Source organism: Anomaloglossus baeobatrachus, chromosome 8 (genome assembly GCF_048569485.1).
Source record: "Anomaloglossus baeobatrachus isolate aAnoBae1 chromosome 8, aAnoBae1.hap1, whole genome shotgun sequence".
Lineage (NCBI taxonomy): Eukaryota > Metazoa > Chordata > Amphibia > Anura > Aromobatidae > Anomaloglossus > Anomaloglossus baeobatrachus.
Window position 1 is genome coordinate 120,717,180 of NC_134360.1, and position 23,906 is coordinate 120,741,085.

The 23,906-nt window shown below is 40.7% G+C and overlaps 1 long non-coding RNA gene across 1 annotated transcript in view; it reads right to left on the reverse strand.

Moving 5' to 3' along the window:
• Positions 1-330: 330 nt before the first annotated feature.
• Positions 331-23,906, reverse strand: part of LOC142249950 (uncharacterized) — a 134,367-nt gene continuing 110,791 nt past the window's right edge. Inside the window, exon 3 of the long non-coding RNA XR_012725111.1 lies at positions 331-6,267. This is a non-coding gene — a long non-coding RNA (uncharacterized LOC142249950). The remainder of the gene's footprint in view (positions 6,268-23,906) is intronic.

Sequence of the window (23,906 nt, forward strand, 5' to 3'; positions counted from 1 at the left end):
CAGGTGTTAACATTATTTTGTCCAACCCTTGTATAAATATAAAATATATGGCTCACTTTTAATCATGTTTTTTAATACAGATGAGAGATTGTTTGGAAGCAGTGTTCTTTGGGTGTTTGGTAGGGAAAGAGGACAATGTTTTGTTTTTCCCATTTTGTTATTCACCATCATTTTCCCCAAATGTTTGCTCGAAAACTCAGCTGGCAATTTACTGCAGTCTGATGAAGTCCCAACCAAAATAAAACAGGCACAGACAATATCACAAGAAACACGCATCACTGATAGATCACAACACTATACTATGCTATCCCTCAAAAAAAGAAGGATCGGTAACGTTTAAAAATGGATAAAGAAATTGTTTAATGCAATACTGAACTACATGAAACAAACATATACAGTTAAAATTGATGGCAAGCATTTTCAATACAGTTTCCCTTAAAACAATATTGTTAACTTTTTTCAGAAGTAAACAGTAAATAAAATAAGACAAAAGAGTACGGTAATTGCAGTTTGACCTTTGCTATTTATGAGAACACTACATAAAAAAAATAGGTTCAATACAAATTCTGTAGGTTAAAAGGGGTTGTCCAAGCATAACAAATGTAGAAGGGTTGGTATTCTGGTGTCAAACAATAAAATAACCTCTACCTGTTCCATGACTGGAAAATTAATGGGTAAATACAGTTTATGATAGGAATTATCACCAATAAAAGTGCACAACATTTTTGTGCCATAATTTGCTATGTTTTGCGGATTTCAACAACTCTCCATATCTTTGTGGTAAGTGGGAGGTACTCAAGAGAACAATGGCCTCAGTGAGCCTGAAAATGGAATTAATTGACATGAGAAATTGGGATTCATTATGGCATAAAGCTACAATAGTGCATAGCTGAAAGAGATTTCACTATCTGGTACTATGACTAGGTATTTTGTTTTATTCCTTTTCTTGATTTTTTTTTATCTAGTCCTCCAATGATACTTGAGGCAGTTTTTTCACATACCAGTCCAAATATGATCTCTGCATGTGTTTCTAGATTATTTTTATTATTGTCTTTCAAATCATAGCAAAAAAACCCCAAAACAACACAAATTTCTTGATGTATACAGCTAAAGTCTAAAAGATTGAAAGGTATGCAGTAAACTGAGCCCCTTTCACATGTTAAAGTTAACGACCTCTCATTGCCTATGTTGCTCCTGTTAAAATAGAAAAAAAAAAGCTTATACTCCCCTCCTGTGTGAGCACGGTTTCAGTGATGCTGGCACTAGCTCTTTAATTGTTCACATCAGGTTGTTACGTCATACAAATCCTGCACCCAGTCAGCACCACCTTCACTGTCCTCGTCTCTGGATGTGTAACACAGCAATAGGGCGAGAGCAAGCAGCCATATATTTCTATGCAGATAAAAAAATTGTTTAAAAGAACTGAGAGTCCTCAGTGGCTGATACCTTTTAATCGCTAACTGAAAAGATGGTAATAATTGCAAGCTTTCGAGACTACTCAGGTCTCTTCATCAGGCATGGTATAACACAAAATCTGAAGAGTCACATATTTATACACAACAGGACTTAGAATAGTGCAGTAAAAAAAAACAAAAAAAAACAAGTTATATAAAACAGAACTATCTCTATGGCAAATAGCAGATCTATGCAGATAGGGACAGTGAAGCCAGCGCTGAATGGGTGTAACAACCTCATAAGAGCTCTGGGAAAGTGAGGTGCCATTGTCATACTAGTGATGTCAACAAAGAGGAAAGTATAAGCTTTTTATTTTTTTTTGTTTTTACAGTGGGGCAAATATAGGGAATGAAAAAGGAATGTCCAAATAGAGGACAATCTTTTTAAACAGGTTGGCCACTTTCTTAGAAGTGCAGCTATCCTCCCAAATTGACGAGCATTTCTGTGCATAAAATGAACTTGTCTGGTTACATACTTCAATCAGTGGCCCATTTATTGGCAAAAGTGCTGATCAGTTTGTGTAGAAAACTAACAAGAGAAAGCAGCCAACCTCCTTAAAAGGTTAAGTGGGATTATTTCAAATTTTACTGAAATGGAGTAAGAATCCGATGTCTATCATTGAAAAAGTATGGCAGTGGTAATCGAAAACTGTGAAATATTGGTGTGGACCAGCTGGTTATTTTTTTGATAATTGTGCTTAGGGTTTACAAGCTAAGCAAAAAAAAGAAATTGTGTGTGGCTAATGTATTTGACAAATCTAATGTAAGCACATAAGGGGTTTCAATACTGTAACTCCCTGCCCTCCATGGCGGCTGCTCCATCTGGTACAACATGAACAGAGATGTCACTCATAGAAGAAATGGTGAGAATACCTCTGTACATGAATCTCACCTGTGGTTTTGTTGAATACAAATGAAATGTGACAAAAACATAGAAATCAAATAAAGAAAAATACCGTATTATACATGCCAGGTTGTATGGAGCTGTAGCACATTCAAGTGCATTACTGTATGTGTCTAGCCCTATCATGAATGGTTAAAAATAAAAATGACAGGAGAGGGGTGCACTTCAATTTAGATAAATTAGTGAATTTCGCAAGTGTAAGTGCCATTGCATGCAGTTTTGGCATGTCAGGAGTGCATTGTAAAGAGGTATGAAGTACATAGGCATAATCTGGCTACATTTTATTTTTTTTTTTAGTTTTTATAGGAACACCCTGGTGATTGTCCTTTTTTCCCCCCTTTGTCAGCAATGATTTATATATGTATAATCGGTGCAACAACATACTCAAAGACTGCAGTCACCTGCAGATTTCAGCGACACTCCAGCTCATTGCGTCACCATATTTGTAATCTGCTGAATCACACAGCATCTTCTATGTGTAGTGGTGGTTACTTTATCAATGCAAGTCTGTAGCCTAGTTCTGCGTTTTAGACTAGTGCTCAGAAAATTTAGAAACTAACCTCCGCTTCACACAGCAACACGGTGTTATTTGGCAGGTCACAAATGCATTCATGTGACACTGGAGCACCGCTGAAAATGGCCGAAGATGGGGACTGGTAAGTAAGTTACTGCACTCATTGCGAATACACTCATCAGTGCTAAAAAGAAAAAAATCTGCAGAATGCTCCTTCAAGTCTACTCTTAGTTCTGCCATCATAAACTGCAATAAAAACTCCTATCAAAACAATCAATTTTGAAAGAACACATGGTTGCACATATGAAGCATCTGTATAAAAACAAACTCTGGCTGTGTAGTGCTTGTACTTCCAAGACAATGTACACAGAAGTACAATAGAAGGAAGTAATATTATTGGAGGGCAATAATGTCGCTCATATTAGAAGGACAACCCCTTTAAAAAACCTAACCTATTGATTGACATTCATATTCAAGATATAAACCGGACTCAAAAATTTGCAAAATCAGCTCGCTCTGGATCTTGGAGGCTACTGTCAAGGAGTCCCAGTCAAGCTACTGGCTCATGAATAATATATGTGACTTCTGCATATTACTTCATGAGACTGATGAATGTCTATTGACTGGAGTGAAGTCTATATATCCATGTCAGGCTGAGGCCGCAGAAAAAAAAAAGGACTTAATCCTGCAGGATTTTCTAGCTGCAGTAGAGCTGCAGACAAGGAGGAGCTCTACATATGCTAAATTTAACAACTAGGTAACGCCCTTAAAGAGACATGTAATGCACAGCAACCAGAAAACAAAATAGGAGATGCCATGGCCTCTCTCGGCATCTTTCAAACGAGACTGGTATTTTATTTTCCAATGATCTTTTGCATTAGCTCCTCAATCTACCATTTATTCAACATAAGTGAATAATGCAAATTCACAAAGTAACACTTAATAAATTACTTATAGGAGGAAAGATTTACAATATGATACATATTATACGGGACCAGCTGCACTGCACTGTATTTTGTAACAATAGCAAAAGCTGTTTCATATATGCATCAAATGCAAAAAAGCAACTTAAAGTAGCGCAGTACTGACAAAATAGTTGTGCACAAATGGGAAATGAAATGGACATTCGTTTGAAAGTTATACGAAGTACAATGTAGAAATATACATTTCTGTAGCGGCTGTAGCACATGACATAGCAAAGGGTTAAACCTAAAGCCAGGTACTACACATTTCCAATGCCGATGTTACAGCATTAATGAGAACAAAGTGATTCTAGTTTTAACTGTACTAATCTGTACTCTTTAAAATATGGTTTTGTTTTTGCCTTTTTATTAGTATGATGTAACCAAGTCACTGGCAATCACACCTGAATATCTGGATGTTACTCTATCTCTACCGTTGGCGATAAACATAATATGTATTCTGTGTAAATATACAGATGTAAAATCAGTATGAAGAAAAAAACCTCAAAAACATTAAAACACCAGCAATGTATAGATAACATTATTTAAAAAAAAAGACATTTAGATCATGATCAGAGAAGTAAACTGTATTTGTGCAAACATGGACACTAGACAGCCAGTGTGCAATTGGAGAACGGTTGGAAGGGAGGGTATAAAACAATTTCACATTAACACCTTTAAAAGATTTTGCATAGAGCTCCCATATTTATGAGATTTTGCCTCTTGTTGGTACTATTGCATTCACAATAGTTTGAGTAACCCATTACCATCCAGAGGCTGTATTGTGGGGCAATCATTAGTAAAAAGGTCTATGGTGCCAATAACTGTAGCTGTCCTGAAGTGGGTAAAAAAGAGAAACACATATCCCAATCATGTGAAGTCTATAAAACCACATGCACTGGGTAAAAACAAAATACTCGGCTGCAGTAACATGGTGCCTGATAATGCATACAAAGTGCACAATAATGGATAATGCAGTGCACAATAGGACTACAATGTGGTACCACATAATTACCTACCCAATAGTAGCAAATTACAATTTACATCACAACTGTTAGGAAGACAAAGACAATCCACTTCTGTGGAAAGTTTATTTTTCTTTACCTGACTGATAAACGAATAGCTGCAATATTGTCCGGAGGAAGTAGTATTCCTTTTTTTCCCCTTTACATTTGAGCTACTCCACCATTAAATAGCAAAATAGCAAAGATTTAGAATACTCAGTACTAAACGATTATTACAGCTCCAGGAAATTAAACTTGTTGCATTTATCCAAGCAAAGGTAAATTGAAAAAGAAAAAAAAAATATATAGAAAATAAAAATACTGTATATATTTACAGCTTTGTAAGGTTTAAGCTGCCAAAGGTTGGGTTCTTTCTTTAGCATGGATACTGTGGCCAGCACGATAGTAGAACAGCAGCATGGGAACAACTAGTACATGAATTCATTTCCCCTACTATAATAATGTTTTATATGAGCAATAACTAAAAGGCTAAAAACAGACAAATGACAAAATATGCCTTGGATGGAATCATATTCAAATCCGCTTCCATAAATCGTTAATGCTGAATGTTTTTCTCTAGCACAAAGTTTTGGTTTAAAAAAAAATGTATAGCAATCATAATATCAAATATTTGCTAATATTCTATTACATTTAAGTCCACTAATTATGCTTGCATCCCGCACAAAACAACTGTCCTATACATGGTATTACATAAATACAATTATTTAGGTAATGAAACAGCTGCAGGTAGTACAAATATGGCAATTCAATATTTCTACATTGTGGACTTTTTAAAATGTTTAATTTACTCAGTTTTTAAAAATGTACTTGAGAACATTTTGTTATAACCGACTCACACTGCAGAGGAATTTACTAAAGGGAGCTTGAAATTCAGAAGTTATAAACTTTCTTTTATAGTCTTCTTATAATCTTGCTTCACCATTCTGTTCCTCCATTCTTGTCTCCAGGCATAGAAAGACCAATAGTAATAATAATAATTGTAATAAAAGCTCACTGCACAGAGTTATGTAAATAATATATACACACACACACACACACACACATTTACCACAGTTGAAAAAAAAAAATATCTTTGGAACAAATGAACACACCCCTTAAAAAAAAAAAAAGCAGAAATAAAAATTGCAGTTTGAAAGTAAGCTGAGGTATAAAAAAAAAAAAATATATGTCCACTTTGTTTGATTTGTATATATTTCAGTTTTATCCATCCATCTCTCATCGCCAGAAAATTCCAAGAGGCGTTTCTCTTTAAGTATTGCAAAAGCCGGGCCACGCAAACCTTGACAGTAGAGGGAAGGGGAACAGGCAAATGGGGAGAAGGGCAGTTTTGTCCAGGCTGAATTAACAATGGGCTTACGTCACTTCAGTACGGAGCAAATCGGCTGTAACCACCTCTGTATAAACTCGCCTGGAAAAAACAAAAACAAGTGTTTGTAATTAGAACGGCAAAACCAGGAAAAAAACAAATACAAACAGATACTAATAATGTTGTAGTTTTTCATGCATACGTATCAGTAGGAATGCCAGCCTAAATAAAAGAAAGCAACAACTTTGATAATTAACATTTAGAGCGAAGGAAATGACAATGATGAGAATGGCTTTCAATTAATTACTCAAAGGAAAGCAAACGGAAAATAACTTCTCGCTTCTCTATAAGCCTGATGAGTTGATAGACAAGTGATTTTAGAAATATATGAAGGGGTAAATAAAAAATTTAAAAGGGGTTTAAATGGGGATTTTTTACTTTGATGGCCTCTCTCTGTGATAGGTTATCAATATCATACAGCTGGAGTCAACTCCTAGCACCACCAATGAACAGCTGACTCCGGTACACCAAAAACTGAAGAAAGCACTGCATCCATTTCCTTGTCTATCAGACATAACAGACATTTAATCACAGTCGTTCCTTGATTTTCAAGTCACTTCAGTTCCATTCAAATGAGGAGTTTTTATTAAAAGTCAGGTGATTGAGACTGAACAATAATATCAACCACTAAACAATGTACAAAGTGGTATCCTAATAAACAACGAAAGAAAGGATACAGAGTTAAAGATTATTTTTTTTTCAAAGACAAAAAAAACAAAAACAAAACCTTTTTTCCAAGGACCTGTAATCTGAGAAAACAATGTGCAAATATTACTCCACACAGGCCTTACGCCAGCCATCCAAATGTCTTCTGGGGATGAAAATGGAAAGTTGTGTCTTCAAATAAAAGCAAGTCTAAGGCTATGTGCGCACGTAGCGTTTTTTCTAGCGTTTCCGCAGCGTTTTAAGCTGCAGCGTCACATTGTCAAAATGCATGCGTTCTGCTTTCCAAGCAAAGTCTATGAGAATCATGCAAAATCCGTGCGCACGATGCTTTTTTGAACGCAGAGTTTTGAGAGTCAAAAATTTGAAAAAAATCTGTTTAAAAAAGCAAAATGTAACTTATTTCATGCGCTTTGGATGCAGCTCCCACTCTGTCTATGGGAGAGGCAGTATCCCGAGCGCATGAAATCAGCATCTATTCTGCAGACACACTGCATCCATTACGCAATGTTTCTGCAGCGATTTTAAGCGCACATGCACTGCCTAAGGCCGGTTTCACACATCCGGCTTTTCGCCGGTTTGCCGGATCCGGCGCTCTCCCATACAGTGACTACAGTACATTGACAGCGCAACAAGCGCCGGTCACGTGCTGTCATGTGACCGGCGCATGTGACCCGGAAGTTACAGCGCTGTCACTGTACTGTATTGTCTGTACGGGAGAGCGCCGGATCCGGCAAACCAGCGAAAAGCCGGATGTGTGAAACCGGCCTAAATCGCTGCAGAATTTGCAGCATGGACACTACACCACGTGCACACATAGCCTAAAGGTATTTTTGTTTTTACCTGAGGCATCTTACATGGATCAGACTACAAAGACTGTTGGGAAACAATATTAGGCAAATTTGGCTTGGGGCTACATTTCTTACTAAAGAGTTGGTAGATTAACCCCTTCACCCCCGACCACTAAAACACCCTAATGACCGGGACATTTTTTGCAATTCTGACCAGTGTCACTTTGACAGGTTATAACTCTGCAACGCTTCAACGGATCCCAGCAATTCTGACACAGATTTTTCATGACATATTGTACTTTATGATAGTGGTAAATTTAGGCCGATATTTTTTGTGTTTATTTGTGAAAATTTTAGAAATTTTGCTAAATTTTCGCCATTTGTAAACTTTGAAATTTTATGCCTATAAATCTGAGAGTTATGTCACACAAAATAGTTGCTAAATAACATTTACCACTAGTCTACTTTACACAGGCGCAATTTTCGAAACAATTTTTTTTTTCGTTAGGAAGTTAGACGGGATCAAAGTTAATCAGTAATTTCTCATTTTTCCAACAAAATTTACAAAACCATTTTTTTTTTAGGGACCACATCACATTTGAAGTGACTTTAAGAGGCCGAGGTGACAGAAAATACCCCAAAGTGACCCCATTGTGAAAATTGAACTCCTCTCACTGCTCAAAACCAAATCTAAGAAGTTTATTAACCCTTTAGGTGCTTCACAGGAACCAAAGCCATGTGGAAGGAAAAAATGAAAAATTAAAATTTCATTATTTTTTTTTTTAACACAAAAATGTTGTTTTAGCCATAAAACTTTACATTTTCATAAGGGAGAAAAGAGAAAGTGCACCATACAATTTATTGTGCAATTTCTCCTGAGTACGCTGATACCTCAAATCATTGATCAATTTGCAAAAAATCTCATTGAATTGTTACAGTAGGAATGAATTTGTGAATATTACACTTTTTATTTTCTCATTGTTGCATGCCATTCATAAGCAGTGCTGGCTCCTCTCCTCTTTGCGTTGATACCTCATATGTGGTAAAAAAATCAATTGTTTGGGCGTACGGCAGCGCTCGGAAGGTAAGGAGCGCCATTCGATTTTTTTTAACGCAAAATTGAGGTGCCTAAACAATGGAGCTCCCCCACAAGTGACCCCATTTTGGAAACTAGACCCCCTCAAGAAATCTATCTAGATGTTTGGTGAGCCCCTTGAACCCCCAGGGGCTCCGCAGAAGTTGATAATGCTGAGCCATGGATACATATTTTTTTTACCACAAAACCGTTACATGAACAGGTAGCTTTTTTTCCACAAGGGTATCAGGAAAAAATGCACCATAAAACGTATTGTGCATATTCTCCTGAATACACAGATACCTCATATGTGGTGGAAAGTAATTGTTTGGGCGCATGGTCGGGCTCAGAAGGGAAGGAGCGCCATTTGACAGCAAAATTGGTTGGAATCATTAGCAGACGCCATGTCACATTTGGAGACCCCTATGGTGCCTAAATAGTGGAGCTCCCCCACAAGTGACCCCATTTTGAACTAGACCCCAACCCTCAAGGAATTTATCTAGATATTTGGTGAGCCCTTGTACCCCAGGGACTCCACAGAAGTTGATAACGTTGAGCCGTGAAAATTATTATCTTTTTTTTTACCACAAAATTTTTGCTTCAACCAGGTAGCTTTTTTTTTTTTTTACAAGGGTATCTGGAAAAAATGCACCATAAAATTTATTGTGCAATTTCTCCTGAGTACACAGATGCCCCATATGTGGTGGAAAGTAATTGTTTAGGCGCACAGCAGGGCTCGGAAGGCAAGGAGCGCCATTTGACTTTTCAAAAGCAGACGCCGTGCAGTGATGTGCATCACTGATTGGCCGCTGCAGGATGCACGGATGGATGAAATACAAAAAGCGACAGGAATACAGAAAAAAAAAAAAGTCACGCCGATAATTGAGCAGGGATGCCAATCCGTTATGTGCATCCCTGATCAGCGCTCGGCCGCTACAGGACGCACACACGGATGAGGTGCAAAAAAACGACAGAAGATACGGACAAAAAAAAAAAAAGTCCCGCTGAAAATAGACCACGGATGCAGATACGTTATCTGCATCACTGATCAGCGCTCGGTGGGATGCACGGACGGATGAGGTGTAAAAACGGACAGGGTATACAGGAAAAAAAAAAAATATATATATACTCACAGTACACAGAGGATTAGCAGGAGGATCACTGACCAGAGGAACTGCAGGAGGAATAGAAGGCAGCAAGTGGACAGCTTATTACAGGAGCAGCAGGCAGGAAGTTGGACAGCTCCTCAGAAGACCCAGGAAAGAACCAGGGATGGAGGTTGGGCCACTTAAGACCTCGGATGACCCGGTGAAGGCAGGTAAGGAACGACGGAGAGAAAGAGCAGATGGAGTGGGGGGAGGGGGAGACCGGAGAAGCAGAGGCAGAAGCATGGGAGCAGAATAGAGATCGCGGGGGTGGGGCAGCTCACGGGGGGGTGGGGTGGGGCACATCGGCACGGGCAATCACGGGAGCACGCAGGGGCCATCACGGAAGCGCGCAGTGGCCATCCGGGGGAGCACACAATACTCACAGGGGAGCAGGAGCAGCAACCAGAAAGCAGCGGCGGTGGCATGGTACTACAAGTACCAGCTGGTTCACGCCGCAGACATGCTGGGGGAGGGCTCCCCAGACCAACGCAAGCCTGGGGAGGGCGGTCAACTCCAGATCAGACCGCCCCACTGCACGCTGAATGGAGCGATTGCGCGACATAGCATGATCGTTCCAATCAGTGCTGCAGGGGCTGGGTAGTGCCATGTTTGATCTCCTGCTATGATCTGCTGGAGTACCTCATAGCACGATCTCACAGGATCGCACTGGTTCAGGCATTGATTTAGCCAAAACCAGTGTGCTTGATGTGGTGGATTTGAACAGCCAACAATCACATCGATCGATGGGGTCAAGCAAAGGTCCCCTGCTGTGAAAAACAGCAGGGGACATAATTTGAAAGCTGTTGTTATGGCCACGGCATTCAAATGAACTTTAGGCAGTAAAGTTATGTCCCTGGTCGTTAAGTCACGTATAAATAGGACGTATCTTTACTGCCCACGGTCGTGAAGGGGTTAAATGTTGTGAGCGGTTCAGTAAATGCATAAATAAATGGGGACTCAAGTGTATTAATATTGTACAAATCCCCTCTTTCCAATACTTTTTAAAACATTATTTGGAATTTAATGTACTGGTTTTAAGTATCTAGAATTACATCTCTTATCCTGAAATTCAAATTTTATTGTTTTTGGGTTTTTTTGCAGTTTCAATTATAGAAAATGCGTAATAAAAAAGGAAGAACCCCTCTCCCCCTCAGCATTTGTTTTTAAGGTGGATACACTGCTGCTACTATAATAAGCTGCAGATTTTCTAACCAGAATAGCCATATTAAGTGTCAACAGGGGAGGTGGCATGACAGAATCTGCCAGGAAATGGACAGTGGTGTGTGGCTTTTACATTTACAGCATATTCCCTTTTTTCAGGATAAATTCAGAAGCAGAATATTATGCTTAGCACTGCACAAGGAGCATTGCACATTAAAATCTACAACAAATCCATTTTCTACGGATTCAGATTCTGTTGTGGATTCATCAGAAATTATTTTAAGCATAACTGATATTCATGTAGTTTATATACATATTCCTCATTGTTTCAGAAATTTCTGCAAATGAAAATCAGTTTCATTTATTTAAATGTTAAGGTTTTGTTTTTTTTCAGGTGAATGAGACAGTCACATAAATTTATGCAACAAAATCTGCAACATAAAAATTCACCTTTAGGGCAAATGCAATTGGGAAAACCAAATACTCAACAGCAGTGACATTGTGTCTGATAATGCAGACAAGTATAATGCAGTGCACAATAAGATTACAAGGTAGTTCCATATAATTACCCAATAGTAGCAAATTACAATTTGCCTCACAATTTATATCACTTATAGGAACATGAAGACAATCCACTTCTGTAAAAAGTTACATTTTTTTCACTTGACTGATAAACAAATAGATGCAATATTGTCCAGAGGAAGTAGTATTCCTTCTTTGCCCTTTAAATTTGATCTACTCCATAAAATAGCAAACATTTAAAATATTCGCTACTAAAATATCGTTAAAAGATCTGCTCCTTTCATAACACTGTAAGCTCTGTTGTACTGACCTCCATCACACTGTCCAGACCTGAGAGTTCAAAGTCTCAGTATCACAAGTGTGTCTGTTGTGCTCAACTTTATAGTCACTCTGCAGTGAGAGGAGAGCAAGGTGTTATTAAATCTCACAAAGCAGAATTCCAGGACAGCCCGGTTACTCCTCGGTGAGATGCAGGTTGTTCCTAATGCAGAAGAGCTCAAGCTGTAGTTCACGAGCCTCAAAGTACCTATGATGTGTGGCTCGAGGCTGTCTGCCTGCTTGGTGCCATAAAGGGAACCTGTCACCAGATTTAGCGACTAAGTTGTGGCCACCACCTGTGAGTCCTTATATAAAGCATTCCAGAATCCTGTATGTAAGTGCCCAGGCCGAGCTATAGAACGTAAAAAAAACTTTTATAATACTCACCTATTGGGTGGTCCAGTCCGATGGGTGTCACTGCTCTCTGGTCCGGTGCATTCTCTCTGAGGCAATCGCCATCCTCCTTCTACTAAGCAGAGTATGGATGACATGTCCTGTGCAAAGGGCAGATCAAAATACTCTAGTGCGAATGCGTTCTTTAACCTTTTCTCGTGCCTGCACATTACAGCACTTTAATCTGCCCTCAGTAGGGCAGATCAAAGTGCGCCTGTGCAGGACACGTCATCCATACTCGACTGGGTAGAAGGAGGATGGTGATCACCACAGAGAGGAGGCGCCAAACTGGAGAGCAGCGATTCCCATCGAACTGGACCGCCCCCCTGGGTATTATAAAAGTGATTCTTACATTCTACAGCGTGGCCTGGGCTCTTATATACAGTATTCTGGAATGCAATATATAAGAGCTTGCTGATGGTGGCCGCAACTTATAGTCACCAAATCTGGTGACAGGTTCCCTTTAATACCTCGTCTACCAAATAACTATGAACAGCAGGTCTTCAGATGATGACTTTTGTGATTAGCCCTGCACAAAAGCAGGCCTCATTGTGACTTCTGTGGAAAAGCTTTGTCTGTCACTATAACAGTAATGGGGGCTCTGGGTGTCACTACTGTGAGGGAGGTGGGAGCTGGTTGTTGCGCTCGAGGTCAGAAAGGTTCTGCCTCTAATGTCTGGACACATAGGAAATCTCATTCACTATAATTCTGTGTTGAAAACATTGCTTTCACTGAAGACTCTGAGTGAATGTGAATTACATAGCGTTCATATTAATTTTGTAAAGTGCATTAAACTATGGAAATCATATTGAAGACTATTTAATATTCCAAAAGAATGAAATTTTTATAAATTTAATTTCTTGAAAATATGAATTTTTGCCTATATCTCCAGACTGTAATAACAGCCCTGCAGAGTCAAGTTGAGCACAAGAGGGTACCCTCAACATGTAGCCACTGTCTCCTCTACCAGCAGATCCCGGGAAGTCAAAGAAGGTCCTAGAATTGCTTTTGTAAATACCGTATTTTTCGGACTATAAGACGTACCGGACCTTAAGACGCACCCTTTTTTTTTTTTTTTTTTTTTTAGAGGAGGCAAATAGGAAAATAAAATTTTAAGCAAAAAATGTGGTCATGACACACTGTTATGGGGCGAGGATCTGCTGCTGACACTATTATGGGGATAATGTCCACAAATTCTCTACTAAGGTGCCGCATCCTGGTAATGATCCTCCTGCCTTGTATATGATCCCCATCCTTGTATATATGTCCATCATCCTGATAAATACCCCATCCTGTTATATACCCCTATACCCCCATCCTGATAAATACCCCCATCCTGCTATACACCCCCATCCTGTTATATATACCCCCATCCAGATAAACACCCCTATCCTGCTATATATCCCATCCTGATCATAATATGCCCCCATCCTGGTATATGCCCCCATCCTGCTATATGGCCTGTATTCTATGGCACAGAAAAAAAAATAAAAACAGCAGCATCGATCATCTTCCTCTCTGTGTCAGCAGCTGCACCGCTGACCTATGTGGAGCTGTTCCCCTGCAGCATCGCGATGTCCTCCTGTCTGCCGGCTTCAGCACTGAGAGATGATGGGCAGGAGGATGCATGCATATGAAATGAGCGGGCCCACGTGGTCACGGCAGGCTGCTACAGCCTGCTCGTGCAGCCGATGACTCGCTCCACCGCAGTACCCTCATTCCCCGCAGCCCTACATTCAGACTATAAGACACACCCCACACTTTCCCCCAACATTTGGGGGAAAAAAAGTGCGTCTTATAGTCCGAAAAATACGGTACCTATCACCCACTTCAACCAATGATCAGGAGTGCCATTTTGAGACACTGTGCTACTCTAGAAAAATCAAAACCCAAAGATTCCTGAATTTCATGTTTTCTCCGATCTTCTGTAACAAGAGGTCAATAAATTTCAGGAACAAATCGGTAAGGGGTGATGTTAAGTCCCCAAAATATATGCGAAAAACCACATTGGCCACCATAGGCAACTATCCTTGTCTGCATTGTACACAATGTTCTAACAATCACAAAGCGTGAGTATTTTTCCCACCCACATACTGGAAGAATTTTCCCCATACACGATTATTTTACGTGTGACTCATCTTTTGTGACTTATCTGATCAAATGCCCCTGCGGACTTGGATATGTTGGTGAGACCACCCAGCACATCCGAGACGGCATCAGCAAGCATAAGTCCACCATCAAATGCAAGCAGACCTTATTGCCAATTCATGCACATTTTGTCTCTCATGGACATACGGTGGCTCAACTCCGATACCAGGTGATGGAACATATACCACCAAACAGGAGGGGTGGTAATAGAACACTCAGATTGAAAGAACGAGAGTCATTTTGGATACATACCCTCCAGACTCTCGAACCAACCGGTCTTAATCGAGAATATGAGGTTTTCTATTAAGCACACAACAGTTACTATCATTTATATTGTTCTAAAAAGCCCAGTTGTTTCTTCCAGCTATTTTGCGACTCCTCAATTATATCCCTTTAATGCAGGGGTGGGGAACCTCTAGCCCATAGGCCGTATACAGCACGCCATGCCCTTTTCTGTGGCCCCCGAGCAGATTCCTGGGGGCAGCAGTGCTCGACCCGCCACCGCCGTCTTGGGGGCCACACATAAATAATAATTTAAATCCACACATTGCACGTATCAATGCGTTCTCCCACTGGCCAGTGCCAGTGAGCTAAGGACTTACTTTGTGGGTGGGTTTAGCGCTCTGTGCTTCCGTTCCACAGCAGCTTCACAGCCTAGCAGTGTGTGCCCGCCCCCTGCCCTCGGAGCTGTGTCCCCGCCCTCTGAGCTGCGTGTCCGGCGCCTGCTCGGAGGTGCTGTGAGTCCGGAGTTGCTGTGAGTCCGGCACTGCTGTGTGTCCAGCGCCCGCCCTATGCTGCTGTGTGCCCCGTCCAGTGCTTTGTTACCCCTTCCCCCAGAGTTGCGTGCAATCCTCAGTGCTGTGTGTCCCTTAATGCTGTGTATGTATGTATTGTGTGTCCCTCCCCCCAGTGATGTCAGGGCTCCGCAAGTGCTGTGTGCAGTCCCCCAAGTGATATCTGTGCCCCCCAATGGTGCCTGCGCCCCAGCCCCCCTTGTGGTGCCTGCGCCCCAGCCCCCCTTGTGGTGCACGCGCCCCAGCCCCTCTTGTGGTGCCTGCGCCCCAGCGTCTCTTGTGGTGCCTGAGCCCCAGCGTCTCCTGTGTTGCTTATGCCCCCAGCGTCTCCTGTGATGTGCATGCCCCCAGCATCTCTTGTGATGTGTATGCCCCCCAGCAGCTCCTGTGACGTGTACATCACAGGAGGGGCAGGGGGCATATACATCACAGTATGGCTGGGGACATATACATTACAGGAGGGGCTGGGGACATATACATCACAGGAGGGGCTGGGGGCATATACATCACAGGAGGTGCTGGGGGCATATACATGTCCCCAGCCCCTTGTTTGATGTACTGTATGTGCCCCCAGTGATGTATATACAGCAGTCCCAATGTCTCCTGTGATGTATATACAGCGTCTGTTATGTGATGTATATGATTTACCAATCTTATCACAAAGAGTTGACTATGCTCCAGACCCAGACAAAAATGAAAAAGCAGCTGTGAGAAGAAACATGATTAGTATCACCAAACATCACAGCCGCACCAAAGAGAAGCAGCTCCGGCCACCACAGTAAGGGTGAGTTAATTTTTTGACCAAATATAGCAGGGTCATTTTCACATTGATAATTTTGTGCGGCCCCTGAACATTGGTAGAAATTTCCAAATGGCCCACGGCAGAAAAAAGGTTCCCCATCCCTGCTTTAAGGTATATCTTAATACTGGTTTTCAATAACGATAAAGGCACTCCTACATTTACATATTCAATTATGCTACTATATTGTACTTGAATTTTCTTTTGTATGCGAAAGTGTATTCCGTATCGTATGGTACACTATATTGTATACCTGTACATTCAGTGAGCCTGTATAATCTATATATTGTTCCAGACTCAGAGGTCACATGTGCACTTACATCCCATTCTCCCTGATCATGATTACTGATGGTATAGTCTATTATAGATCAATCAATCATAAATATTTGGCATTCAAACAATTCATGATATACATTACACTATTTATATTGTTTTTCCTTGGCATATATGTTTCCCAATTCTGTTCCATATTACCACTTTTTTTCTCATATACATTCATAACCATTATGTTTACTGTCACGTACTAACATGCATTCACAATATAAATTCATTGTATATTAATATTTACCCATGACTATATCTAACATCCCTTTTATAGGCACCATAACACCATTCACCAAGATCTCCCAGGCCCTGACACTATGATTGGCGATTTTCCTCACTTCCGTATGTCCCTCCAGCACTCAATCTATTCACTCATTCTATCTATTCAGCACAATCTACCGCGCATGCGCTGACACGATCACTGACACAATCCTGCACACGCACCGGTGTACTTTATTCACTCACCCTGCATTCCACTGATAGGAACCAGGATGTACTGTGGACTTCCTCAGTATCTAGGGCCTCTATAAAATTGCAAACTGTGGTAACACAGAGCGGCCTCCACCACTGCAAGTATGTTATCCTCTTGAATCACCACTGCTTCTCTCATATTGTATTAATAAGCTCCATGTAAACTCCTGCTCCCACTATCTCCATACGGTTTTTTCCCTGGTACCACAGATCTTGTCCTCATCCTCTGGCTTTTGGCCAGTCTTCCCCATTCTTGGTGTGTGCTTGGACAACCCCATCTTTGCTTTTAATTTTAAGCACTGTTTCCTTATAACCAGCAGCCACATTACTACTTTTATTGGAACATGTCTTTTCCGATATTTAGGCACTGTGACTAGTCAATTAAGAATCCCAGCAATTATATTTGGTATCATAGCATTATGCAGGTATGTTTCCCCATCCCATACTTTTATACCCCTGGATTTATATTTCTTCTTTCTCAATTTTGCTCCATGTATTTTTCCCCTCATATCACACATCCAGATTTATGGACTTCAATTTGATATTGATACGTTCTAGTCTCTTCATAAGGATAAGTATATATCTTGATACTGCACAAATGCACCAGGTATGTTAGCCGTTATGTTTGACATACAGTACTTTTAGTTTCCATATATAGATATACTTAGTTTTTATACCCTTTCTTACAGGAACATTTGTGCATTACATATTTTTATATACTATCCAACCTGACTAAGCTGGAGATTCCCCAGTTTCCCATTATCCTACCACATAGTGACATAACACTGGATACCTCCCTGCAGGACATTTCTCTATTTACTCATCAGCAAAGTATGCATTTTGTCAACAGGTCATTCTTCTAGCTAATCCATTGTATATCTATTTACATATGTCTCTACAGGACAATGTCGCCCCCTTGGGGTCCTGTATGATACATGTATTATTGTTATTTACATTGTTTTTTTCTTTTTATAGGCATACAATGGTCCGCCAAGACTGATTACATATGTGATACTACACATTTCTCATGTTTAGATAGGTATGCACTGATATATATCTCTTTATATACTGAGTACCTATAATGCTAAATTTTATGTGAACTATTAGGGTTATATTGTACTGATGTAACATGTCCTTTAATTCTGTACAATTTGTACTGATGTAACATGCCCTTTCATTATGTACATTTTTTTCTTTCAATATATTCCTATGTAATTTTGTTATTTTGACTGTTTGTGGTACACATGTCCCGGTAACCTTGATAAAGGCTTGATATTAGAGCCGAAACGTCGGTGGATGGGATGGATCCTATTTGTATCAGAATAAAAACAAATTGAAAAAGACTTTATCACAATTTTTCTTGAACGAGTGCTGAAGTTTAATTCTCTACTTAAGTTAAGCACAAGAGACATAGTTGTAATACTGACACATTAAAGGGAACAAGTCAGCAGGATTTTCGTATATAAGCTAAAGCCAGTGCTATGCTGGCACTATCAGGCTGAATCTCTACATACCTGCTAAACAAAGAAACCTGTGGCACATTTTTACTTAAAGTGTAGGGCCAACCACAAGGATGTATAAAGGCGTTTGACCCATACCTAATCCAATAGATATAAGAAAAAGGAGGAACGACAGAGTTTTAAAAAGGTACAAAAGTTGAAATACAATTTTATTATCGCATATTTTTAAAAAGATTACATAATAAAGTGCAATTTAAACATGACACGACAATTGAATGATATATAGATTAAAAATACAAAAGGTATAGAAGTACAGTGGGTGGGCAAACAATAATGGCTGGATATACACCCTATCCTGGCACAACCCGTATCAGAGAGGTCCCTGGGATTAGAAGCGACTAGCATTAAATACCGGGAGGGGGTTGGAGGCAACAGGATTATTACCTAAGGCACCAGTACACACAGCTTGCCGGTGGAAGAGGAGCTCCGCATGGAGGACCCAACGTACGTTTCGCAAAGGATTATGGTCGCTTATTCAGGGTAAAGTGTCTATAATAAAAGCTGATTTTTAGGTTTTTTTTTAATGTTATACAGAGCGGCCTGTGCACTAGAATGCTGTATATAACAACTCACTGGTGGTGGACGCAGCTTATAAGAGTAAATCTGGTGACAGGTTCCCTTTAAAGGGAATCAGTCACCAGGTTTTTGCACCCCACCTGAGAGCAGCATGATGTAGAGACAGTGTCTCTGATTCCATTGTTATATCACTTATTGAGCTTCTTGCTGTCATTTTGATAAAATCAATGTTTTCTTTTCTGCAGCTCTAGCAGTTACTTGAATGTGAACTTGTATAGCCCGCCCACTCTCGACACACAGAGCAATACCGCAGATCCAGGATCCAAGATGTGGGGCACCTGACAACGGATACAGGAGGCCTGTGGTAGCATTTCTTCTGCGATATTGCTCTGTGTGTCAAGAGTGGGAGAACAGAATCGCATTGACAATTCAACACAATTGGCAGCACTTTGAGCACATCCTTTAGTGGTTACTGTCGTTGTTCCATGTCACAAACGTGTCAATAACTCTATAATGAATAAAGCTTTGTTAAAAATGAGCAGACCATTGTTTTTCTTGTGCAATTCTCTGTGTTTGATGTGTCACATGACCCCCTTCCCATTAAAAAGATTATGCGTTTCCATGGGATTTAAAGGCCCTTCTACACACCAGTCAAACTAATCTACCCCAAAAAATTAAGCAGTTTTCTCTGTTTAAGGATACGGTAGCAGTCTGGAGGGCAGCGAGGAAGCATTAAGTTGGCATATAAAATTTCTAAATATCTACCCCTGTGGGATAATCCAGGGTTCAGCCAGGGAATTAGCAATAAACTATTTAAATATTTGAAGAATAGAGGCTGAAAGGTATACAGAGAGTCTCCCATCTTTTTCATCCTTCTGAGCCAAGATGGTTGGAGAGGGAAGAATTGGTAGGTAATTATGGGTTGAATCCTAACCAAATAATCCAATATGATCAGGTGAAGCATAAGGTTATGGCTCAATTGCAAGACATATCGTCGAGGGGTCACTTAATACATTTGACGGCCTGGTTAAGTTGGCACAAACGTCCTCGTCAATTTCATCTCTATATGGGGCAATGCGAGACCAGTTGACTGGCTATCAGCAGAGAGTTTCTTTAAGCCATGGGAAAAGCAACTAGGGGACCCCAACATTGGAACAAAGATCAGGGAGGGGTGGAGGGCCCTACGGAAGGCAATACTGAATGACTAATGGTAGGAGACTCAATATAAAGTGATGCATCGGGCGATCTATGCATTCAATTTGCCCAGAAAGTTTGAGAATCCTGAGAGGATTACTCATTGTCCGAAATGTAATTTAGAAGCTACGGATCTCTACCATGGATTGTGGCTGTGTCCCCACCTTGAGCCACTGTGGGCCCAAGTATCAAAGTGTGTTGCTAAACTTTGGGACATCAAACCTTTTACTTCTTTCCCCTACTCTGGTTCTGTTCCATGCGTGGGAAGAGGTGAACGTCGAGGGGAGGAGGAGTAAACATCCCCCTTTACTATTACATGTAATTATACTTGCAACAAAGGATGATACTGAAATATTGGTTAGAGTCAAAAGTACCCTCGTTCGAAGAAGTAATAATCCACCTAAAACGGCTCATGGAGTTAGAGGGCCTTCATGCTGGAAGGAAGTCGGGAAGATTGGTTAGTCACTTCAAAAAGTGGAGGGAGTTTATTATAACCTACTACAATTCGGAGGATGTAGAATGCTTAATGTCACCATTTAAGGAGATGGCGTGTTATCACTGAGAAATTAGGTGGTACACTTGGAGGATTGGAGGTGGAGGTTGAAGGTGGCTAGGTGGGAGTGGGTTTGAGCAGAGGGGTGAAGAGGGGGGGTGGGTAAGGGGAGTAGGAAGGTTTAACAAGATGGTTGCAAATTCATTCATATAGTTAGTTATAAGGGTTTCCGCGAGGTATTAAAGATTTTGAGTCTTGCTGTGAATACTGTGAACATTGATTAGATGTTGTAGAACTGAATTGTAAAAGGAGTGATATACAATTTTCTTGTCATTTTGCTGATATTGTTGATATTATTAATATTAATATTATTTGTTTCTATATAGTCTATATGAAGAAGAAGGAAACCCGACTGCATACAGCTGCTGTGCCGGAAAAATGTATTTAGGAATTTTCTCCATAAGTGCAGGTAAAATAAGCGGGAGGTAACCTGGATGCGAGTCCCTCCGGGAGGACGACGGACGTTTCGCCTGCCAATCAGGCTTCTACGGGTCCACATGTGGGGGCGATCGTACACTCCTTAAAAAGGGGAGTGCCCCCAGGTCACGTCACCACATGTTAAAAACAGAGGAATCACCACCAAACAGTAATTTACATATATACACACTGTTCAACATTTTAAGAAAACATTCCTGCAAGGCACCACTGTGCAATTAAAAACAAAGTACATAAAAGAAAAAGGAACAATTGTGATATGGGCATAGCATGATAATATGAAATATTTTAGCAGGCTAATTTTTCTGCTCCAATTTATAAAAACACTGCTAAGTCGTTGCGGTCATTCAGTCCCAGATTACCCTGTGCTCCAAATTTTATTATAAGTTTAGCCTCCTTTTGCAATAATAATTTATGGAGGTCTCCTCCCTGGAGGGGGGGCAAAGAGGTCTGTACCAGACCAGCAAAACGCAGGGTATCGGGGTTACCTTCGTGTACTGTACGTATATTGTCTATTAATCTCGGGGAACCCTTGCCCGTAGTAATGGAATTATAATGTTCCCTGAAGCGTATATACATTATCTAATCGTTTTCCCAATGTAGAATCTCCCACGTTTCATGTCGTAATCATTTTTATCCCTCAAACATTTCCCCCTTTTCTTAATTTTTATCTCTGTCTGTGTCTCAATTAATTTTTTATCCAATTTCTGAATAAATGCAAGCCAAAAATCCTCCGTTACACGTGAACGAGTGTCCCTTTTCAAAATGTCCAACTCTATATTTAAAGCGGAGTATTCCTCCTCATTTTTCTTTAACACCAGTTTTAAACAGTTTCATAGAACAGTCCAGTTGAATTTCTTCCCATTCCTTAGTGAACATTGCATCATCCTGGAAATGGGATAAGGACTTTTTAATACGAAGGCCCCTAGGGACCTATTGCAGTCCACATATGACTGTAATGATTATATGGTCCAGAATAACTGCACCTCTCGATCAGAGAGGGAATATATTTTGTGCTCAAGTGTTTTTATGCCCAATACCTCAGTGTCCTTTTTCAGGTCACATTCCTCAAAGAAGGAAGCCGCATCCACTCTACCCGCCTGTACTCCTGTGATGTCAATGGGAGAAGCGCTGGTGTTGTCCATAACCTCCATCATATCCACCGTAATATAAACACGTGGTCAGTCTTCCACAGACTTTGGTGCCGTTACAAGCAAAGGTGTGCATAAAAGACTCCAGTGGAATAGAATCCAGGCATACTTCAAGTAGAGGAAAAGTCCTGCACCGCCAGCCCTCAGGTTACCTTGTGGTTTTCACACACGTGCAGGGGATGGGGTTACAGCAATGGTAAGCTCCGGGTGCAGCGTGCACGTCAGGAGAGAAAGACAATCTCAATAGTCTATGTGAAGAAGAAGGAAACCTGACTGCATACAGCTGCTGTGCCGGAAAAATTTATTTAGGAATTTTCTCCATAAGTGCAGGTAAAATAAGCGGGAGGTAACCTGGATGCGAGTCCCTCCAGGAGGACGACGGCCGTTTCGCCTGCCAATCAGGCTTCTACGGGTCCACATGTGGGGGCGATCGTACACTCCTTAAAAAGGGGAGTGCACCCAGGTCACGTCACCACATGTTAAACTGTAAAGGGGAAAAAAGCGCAATAGGGTCTTACCCGGTATGAGGGTGGACAAACAAGACAAAGAAGCACTCACCTGGTGAGGTTGTGCCAGTCACAACCCCTTATGATAGCCTGTGAGTGCCTGGTGGTTTAGCTGCAGCCCCGGGAGAGGAATTTTGTATCACACAGGTAGAAGAAAAGACCGGGTTTATGCCGCGCTGAAAACCACTGATGCGTGTAAATTAAAAGATTTCCTTTTTATTGGATAGTTCCTACGCGTTTCAGAGACATCCGTCTCCTTCCTCAGGAAAAGAAATCATATTACAGCAAGGCCGCTTATATAGGTCCAAGCGGCCTTGCTGTAATATGATTTCTTTTCCTGAGGAAGGAGACGGATGTCTCTGAAACGCGTAGGAACTATCCAATAAAAAGGAAATCTTTTAATTTACACGCATCAGTGGTTTTCAGCGCGGCATAAACCCGGTCTTTTCTTCTACCTGTGTGATACCACATGTTAAAAACAGAGGAATCACCACCAAACAGTAATTTACATTATTATATAAGTATTATGCATATTATAATATGCAGTCAGGTTTCCTTCTTCATATAGACTATTAAGATAGTCTTTCTCTCCTGATGGGCACGCTGCACCCGGAGCTTACCAAGCGCTGTAACCCCATCCCCTGCACGTGTGTGGAAACCACAAGGTAACCTGAGGGCTGGCGGTGCAGGACTTTTCCTCTACTTGAAGTATTATTTGTTTCTATGTAATGATTTGTTTGCTTTTGAAAATCAATAAAAATTATAATTAAATAAAAAAGTAAAAGTTCAAGATGGTGGCTTTGCATATGGCCGCCATGGACGTCACCTGGCCTCAAATGTTTTGCCCCTCCCATGTACGAAGATGCCACAAATGGTAAGGTGATATCGGCAACCACTTCCATTTTATCAGGATGTATCCATACTTATGGCCCACCCTGACACAAACAAATTTTACTTTGTCCAGCTCACCTGCTTCTTGCCGGAGACCGCTTATCCAGGACCGTGCACGGAAAGGAAGGTAGCAGAACTCATTTCATGTATTAGAAAAAATTCCAGCAACAAGTCCATGGAAAAATCTTCATTAAAAATTCATATTTTATTTATCAAACTTATAAAACAGTCCATGTTAACAACTGCCCCAGCAGAGGACGCGTTTCGAACGACCAAGTTCTTAATCCGTCTCTAGAGACGGATTAAGA